Source organism: Salvelinus namaycush, chromosome 3 (genome assembly GCF_016432855.1).
Source record: "Salvelinus namaycush isolate Seneca chromosome 3, SaNama_1.0, whole genome shotgun sequence".
Lineage (NCBI taxonomy): Eukaryota > Metazoa > Chordata > Actinopteri > Salmoniformes > Salmonidae > Salvelinus > Salvelinus namaycush.
The window spans coordinates 57173498-57181143 of NC_052309.1; the positions used below are offsets into that span (position 1 = coordinate 57173498).

At 41.5% G+C, this 7646-nt stretch overlaps 1 long non-coding RNA gene across 1 annotated transcript; it reads left to right on the forward strand.

The window, feature by feature from the left end:
• The first annotated feature begins 6634 nt into the window (after window positions 1-6634).
• Window positions 6635-7050, forward strand: LOC120033376. Its single transcript, XR_005473953.1, has 3 exons — window positions 6635-6655; window positions 6749-6847; window positions 6970-7050. It is a non-coding gene; the product is annotated as an uncharacterized LOC120033376 (long non-coding RNA).
• The last annotated feature ends 596 nt before the right edge of the window (window positions 7051-7646 follow it).

Sequence of the window (7646 nt, forward strand, 5' to 3'; positions counted from 1 at the left end):
AATTCTTTACTAATTAGGTAAGTTTAAGTGACCTCTTCTCTTGGAATAGAAATCCACAGGTGGAGTACACGCTCCACCATCCCATTTCCACAGTGGTGCCACCATGGGGATGATGGGAGGTGGTTGTGGATGATTGTGTCCATTCTTCACAGGGAAACTGGTTGCGAGGAAGATCTCCTCCCTCTCTGCAGGGACACTAGCCTTTGGGACAATCCACTCCCTGTGTGCAGGGACGCTGGCCTTCAGGAGGATCAACTCCCTCTGTGCAGGGATGAGGCCTGATGCTCGGAGGATCTCCTCCCTCTGCGCAGTGATGCTAGCTGCTGAGAGAATCCCCTCCCTCTGTACAGGGACACTGGCTGTTTGGAGGATCCCCTCCCTCTGTGCAGGGACACTTGATTTTTGGAGGATCCTCTCCCTCTGTGCAGGGATGAGGCCTGATGCTCGGAGGATCTCCTCCCTCTGCACAGTGATGCTAGCTGCTGGGAGAACCCCCTCCCTCTGTGCAGGTACACTGGCTGTTTGGAGGATCCCATTCCTCTCAGCAGAGACACTAGCCTTTGGGACAATCCCCTCCCTGTGCGCAGGGACGCTGACCATTGGGACAATCCCCTCCCTCTGTGCAGGGACACTGGTTGTTTGGAGGATACCCTCCCTCTGTGACGGGATGAGACCTGATGCTCGGAGGATCTCCTCCCTCTGTGCAGTGATGCTAGCTGCTGAGAGAATCCCCTCCCTCTGTACAGGGACACTGGCTGTTTGGAGGATCCCCTCCCTCTGTGCAGGGACACTGGCTGTTTGGAGGATACCCTCCGTCTGTGCAGGGACACTGGCTGTTTGGAGGATACCGTCCCTCTGTGACGGGATGAGGCCTGATGCTCGTGGGATCTCCTCCCTCTGCACAGCAACTTCGGCTGCTGTGATGATCTGCAGGTATAATATAGAGAATATAGTCATTCCCTAAAAAATCAACCACTTGGAATCTATAACATCATTGACACATACACTGAGTGTATTAAACATTAAGAACACCTTCTCTTTCCGTGACATAGACTAATCAGGTGAAAGCTATAATCCCTTATTGATGTTAATTGTTAAATCTTCTTCTCAGTGTAGATGAAGGGGGGGAGGCAGGTTAAAGATTGATTTTTAGACAATTGAGACATGGATTGTGTATCATTCAGAGGGTGAATGGGCAAGACCAAAGATTTAAGTCCCTTTGAACAGAGTATGGTAGTAGGTGCCAGGCGCACCGGTTTGTGTCAAGAACTGCCATGCTGTTGGGTTTTTCCCGCTCAACAGTTTTCCCTGAGTATCAACAATGGTCCACCACCAAGGGGGAGGGCAACTCAATAGGAAGGTGTTCTTAATGTTTTGTTCACTCAGTGTAGATCAATCCCTAGCATATACTTTCATTTGTATGTGTACGATACTGTAAATACACAAATTATATTAATGTTATCTACAATATATTATAATACCGTAAGTCTCCCTGCTGCAGGGGCATTTCCTCCTACATTTTTGAGCTGATTTTCTTCAATTTAGCAATATTTTGTATCTTTGTTATATTTCACATTTATTGTGTTTGGAATGGCACTGTTACTACAGGAGATGATGCTATCATAAAGTATTTGATGTAAGTATGTAGGATAATTACCCATAATGCTCACTGACTGGACATTCAAAATTACCATTGCAATTATTGATGCATTAACATGCCATCGGAAACTTGGAACCTCAGAGTTAAAATGAATGTAAGTTGTCAGTGTAAAGCTTCCTACTGGTTGATTCTGATACTTCACAAGTGGGAAACTTGAAATCATCATTCCATAACGAGTTTGCGAGTCAGAAATGTCAGAATTTCCTAGTTCCGACTTGAAGGGCCTTCTATAATGTAGGGCCGGTCAGTAACCAAATAATTTTACTGTGCCCAATCGCACACAGACTTTTATGGTCACACAAGTTGCCACCGGTGGATTCAAAATGAGTAGCCTAACAATTATTTACATGGCCCCAGGTACATTTGAAACCAAATTATTTTTCTGTGAGAAATCAATAATAGTTGCACACATAGGGTAACAGTGAGCAATTGACAGTGAGCAATGAGCAAGATAAGCATAGACGGGAAGTTGACAATAGCTTATTATTAGTGTAAATAAATTGTATTTCTATGGTTGCAGTCCTCAAAGATTGAATTGCATTGAATTGAATTAATCAGATCCAATGATTTACTGCCCGTAGGGTGGGGTACCGCTAGTCATCATTATTATAATCACCATCTCAATCATTATCACCATACCATCATAGACTTATTCTTCTGTATCTGAGACTCATCTGACACTACCTTAGACAAGGCAGTCTGCAACTCAATACACTGCCCCTGCATGGTGTTCAGCGTCCCCTGCATGTGGTTAATCGAATGCTTAACATCGTTCAGCAGGATCTGAATCTCAAGCCTGCAAGAAATCACGTGGTTCAACATACTGAGATGACGAGAGGCTTCAGACCATGCCCATTGGACCATCTTTAGGATTCTTTCTCACTTAACACCAATCTTATTAGGAATGTAACTTTGTGAAGAAGATGTTACTATAGTGTTATTTAGAAGAAAAAAAGTGTACTTTGTCAGGTGCCAAAAGGTTGACGGGATGTCTCCCTGCTCCAGTGAGCTCTGCTGGCAGGTCTTGCTCACTGTTGGAGGAACGGGAGCCAAATTAGAGGAAACATATCTATGGTTGTTCAGCAATGAAACATTCATGGCATAATGGGGATTGTCCTTCCCTGTGAAAAGAATAACAGCTGGGGTTTACTTTCTCACTTTTAGATAATGTAATACAATCTTTAAACCCATCAGAAGTGTAGTGCTCACCTCCATTAAAATATTGGTCCATGTTATTTATGGCTGCATTGTCCCAATGTTGACCACTAGTTCCAACTTGTGATGAGAGGGTCTTGATGAAATGATCAAGTCAACATTTTGTTAGACATTTCAGAGATAGCATTAACAATTGTACATGAGACAGTGCTTCCAGATATTGAGGTATCTTCCTTCTGAGATATGTAAAAAGAAATATGGTGTGTGTACTCACATGAAAGGTATCCATGATTCTAGATTAAGCCAATCATGTACGTGATTACCATCCTATGGGTCAGCAATGGAATGATTGTTACACAGCTTTCAGGCAACTTTATGTCTTGGGCCTGGATGAATCATTGAAATGCAAGTAATGTTGTGAATTTGTGATTCATAATTTCCATTATAATTTTGAATATTCCATCAAAGTTATTTGTTTTGACAGTCAAAACAACTAAATTTTACGATTAATCACTTGAATTGAGTAACTTGAGTTGACGGAAGTAGCAACTTTATATTCTGACCTAAACACTGATTTGTGCATTGCCTAATGCATAATCTATGTATGTTATTGGCCATTGGACTGCTCAGTCAAAACAACAAACTTTTACGATGAATCACTTGACTGGAGTAACTTAAGTTCGGAACTAAAACATTAAAAGTAGGCTATAGCTTGACGCATATCCTTACCTTGGACAAGCGTATCCAAAAGGCCTATCCAGTTGTGCGTGAAGATACCTTTAGGTAGATAAAAGCGCGGTACGGGTTGAGACACGCTCGGTATTGTGAATCTGTAACACTGCTATAAAAGCACGTTTTCATTTATAATTTACACTGTAGAATGACCTGCAAGCCAATCAGAATCGAGTTTTAAACAATACCGTGGTTTCCATGGAACGTCACAAACATATTAGGCCACTTGCGTCACAGATTACAGTCACTGAACATGGGTTTAATAGCTATATTGGCTATATGTACAGTATATGCACATCGTATTGAATTGAGATTACATTTACTGCACCACTGTAATTATGTAGCCTAATCCTATGAGGATCATATGTAAAATGTCAGAATCATGGCACATGAAAACATAATTAAATTAACTGCAGATTATAAAATTCACTGTGACACAATATCAATGTAATTCCAATTAAATTACGTTGAACCAACGTGGAATAAACATTGAATTGATGTATGTACCCAGTGGGAAGTGATCAATTCGAAATGATTGAATACATACAGTACTACAAAGAAAGAAAGAAAAAAAGCTCGAAAAACTCTAATTTCCCTGGGCCAACCAAACGTAAAATGTATGTACGGATTACTGTACATCGTTTTGGATGAAAGCGTCTGTTTTCAAATCTCTGACTCACACATATGTACAATCTCGCAATGTTTTTTTCTGGCGCTTTCACGTTTGCGGGATTTTGTGAAGTAAATGATGAGCAGGAGAGCTCCATGAAATCAGTGATATGGTAAAGATTGGGACATGAGAGGGTGTAACATTTCTAGCTGAGGAACAATTTTGGGGTTTTCTCACAAAGTTTATAGTTTTAGACTGCAGTTGCAATTTGTTTTTAGTTTTTTACAACTACACTTGAAATATTCCGTATTGACTGACCTTCATGTCATAAAGTAATGATTTCTCTTTGCTTATTTGAGCTGTTCTTGCCATAATATGGACTTGGTATTTTACCAAATAGGGCTATCTTCTGTATACCCCCCCACCTTGTCACAACACAATTGATTGTGTCAAACGCATTAAAAAGGAAAGAAATTCCACTTTTAAGAAGGCACACCTGACCTGTTAATTGAAATGCATTCCAGGTGACTTTCTCATGAAGCTGGTTGAGAGAATGCCAAGAGTGTGCAAAGCTGTCATCAAGGCAAAGGGTGGCTACTTTGAAGAATCTAAAATATATTTGGTTTTGTTTAACACTTTTTTGGTTACTACATGATTCCATATGTGTTATTTCATTGTTTTGATGTCTTCACAATTTTTCTTCAATGTAGAAAATAGTAAAAATAAAGAAAAACCCTTGAATGAGTAGGTGTTCTAAAACTTTTGACCGGTAGTGTAGAGCCTTCAGTGCTTTTTTCCCGTGGGCTGTGGCCCCCCCTTGTCTGAATTTGGTCAATATGTCCTCCAAAAGACTTTATAGCCCACTGTGGCAAAGACTATACTTTCAGGAGTTAAACAACACAATAAAAACAATCACCTTGTTTGTCTCATTCTTCCAATCTAGCTAGTGACTTTATAAAACACAATATTTGGTATTTGTATGTTATATTATACCAACGATATAGGAAAGCATCTGGTAGCAAAACAGCCAAAAACATAAAATTAGTAATTAATTCAAGGTTATCAATAGAACATTGTCAGAAAATAATAATCTAAACCCAATGTCTCTATCAAATGTGGTTGAAAAGTTACCGACGATTTACTCTGAGATTTAACCTCACAACACCAAATATGGAACACATACAACCAAGTGCGGTGCAGTCTAAACTAGTAATGGTCACAGCAAATGATCATTATTATTTCATCAACACTGTCAAGTACAAGTATATTAATGTTATAATATTGTTGAGAACAAGCTAATGATTAATTATATGTAATTTCTAATGACATCAGGCAAAGAAAACGATGTTTGGACATGAATTTCGTAGCTCCCTCTTGAATTGACCCTTTTTCTCTCTACATTGTATAGCAAGTAAGTGAATATATAAAAATAATATATGTCATTCATCAGACACTTTTATCCAAAGCGACTTACAATAAAACCTGCTGTCGTTTATGTATGGGTGGTGACGGGAATCGAACCCACTACCCTGGCGTTGCAAGCGTCATGCTCTATTATGGTCATGGGTGCACCTCAGCCACGCTCAAGGTCCTAAACGATATCTTAACCGCCATCGATAAAAAACAATACTGTGCAGCCGTATTCATTGACCTGGCCAAGGTTTTTGACTCTGTCAATCACCACATCCTTACCAACAGACTCAACAGCCTTGGTTTCTCAAATGATTGCCTCGCCTGGTTCATTAACTACTTCTCCGATAGAGTTCAGTGTGTAAAATCGGCTTCCTGTAGCCCGGGCCTCTGGCAGTCTCTATGGGGGTGCCATAGGGTTCAATTCTTGGGCCGACTCTTCTCTGTATACATCAATGATGTCGCTCTTGCTGCTGGTGAGTCTCTGATCCACCTCTACGCAGATGACACCATTCTGTATACTTCTGGCCCTTCTTTGGACACTGTGTTAACTACCCTCCAGACGAGCTTCAATGGCATACAACTCTCCTTCCGTGGCCTTCAATTGCTCTTAAATACAAGTAAAACTAAATGTATGCTCATTGGTCACTGATTTTGAATGCTTGTTTTGTTGTCGTAGGGTTGGGAGGAGGACATGCTGCCTGAGGAGAGGGAGGTTCCTCTGGTAAAGTGAGTTCCTTTAAATGTCTGTGTAGTCTGGGCTTGTCAGATGCTGAAGGATAGTGGTCATAATGCTGTTATCCCCCATTGACTCTAATGGTTGACATGCTCCATTCCCTCCCTTTCACAGCCTCTACCTTACCACCAAGAGAGTGGAGGACATCGCCCTGAGGCTTGTCTCCCTGCGCCAGGCCTTCACTGTGAGTGGACCCACTTTTCTTTTTCTCTCTGTGACTTCTTGTTCTCTCCTAGAGGAAGATGTCTCACCCTAACTCTTCCCTCTCCCCTAGACCCTGCTTGGTTCCACCCTGAGCAGGAACCATCTGATTGTGGCGGGAAAGGTCCTCCTGGTTCAGGCCAACCACATGGTAACTCACTAACTGATTCTCTTTCAAGGGGAAGAGAGCGTCCCTGAGGGGAAATGTGTTCTGTTCACTAAGATGCTCTTTTCTTTGTCATAGGACGAGGCCAAGTTCATCCGTACTTATAACGACTTTGTGGACTACCTGAGTGACCCCTCCAAGCGGAATGACATTGAGAGGGAGCTGGCTGAGGCAAAGGTGAGTTCATTAACTCTTTCAAGTCTCACTGAGTTCTTCCACATGCATGTCTTTTATACATCACAGTAGCTGATCTATATGAAATCATTCCTATTTTCTCCAAACGTGTTTTCTTGTCCTAGATCCATCATGTGAACATGATAGATGTCCTCTTTGAGCTGGTGCTGTTTGGGATGATGACAGCTCAGAAGTCCCTGATGGTGGTAAATAGCATCTCACTGGTACATGTTTTGATATCTCTCTATTAGCAGTTTCACTTAAATTCCTCTTCTCTTCTATTCTCTCCTCTTTTCTCCTCCTTTGTTTCCTTTAGCACGCAGGTGGGTTTGTGGAGCATCTGTACGCTCTCCTGTACTCCTTCCTACCCACTGCTGCCAACATGGAGCCAGAGGCTGACAGATACCGCATAGCATTACAGCAGTATGTACCGGTATTAGGCTGGACAATAGAACGAGTCAAATTTCACCCAAGGTTGAAAAATGGCCAAAGAACGTTGGCTGAGCTGGAACACTAGTGCGAGGCCATAGCAAATGAACTGAAACTAACCTTTGCAGAGCCTCTTTTGACTGGAGTGATGCTTAGAACGTTCCCCTAAATGGCACAAAAAATGTATCCCTTTTTATTTTACCATTACAGTTTGTTCTTAGGACAAAACGGAAAAAGAACAACTCATGTAGAAAGTAAACAGCTGCACCTCGATGGTGTTAACTGTGCTTGCATCTGTGTAAATAGTACATTTCTGGTCTAGTGATCGATAACAGCAGAGCTCGTTGCCCATACTTACATAATTACAAATAGG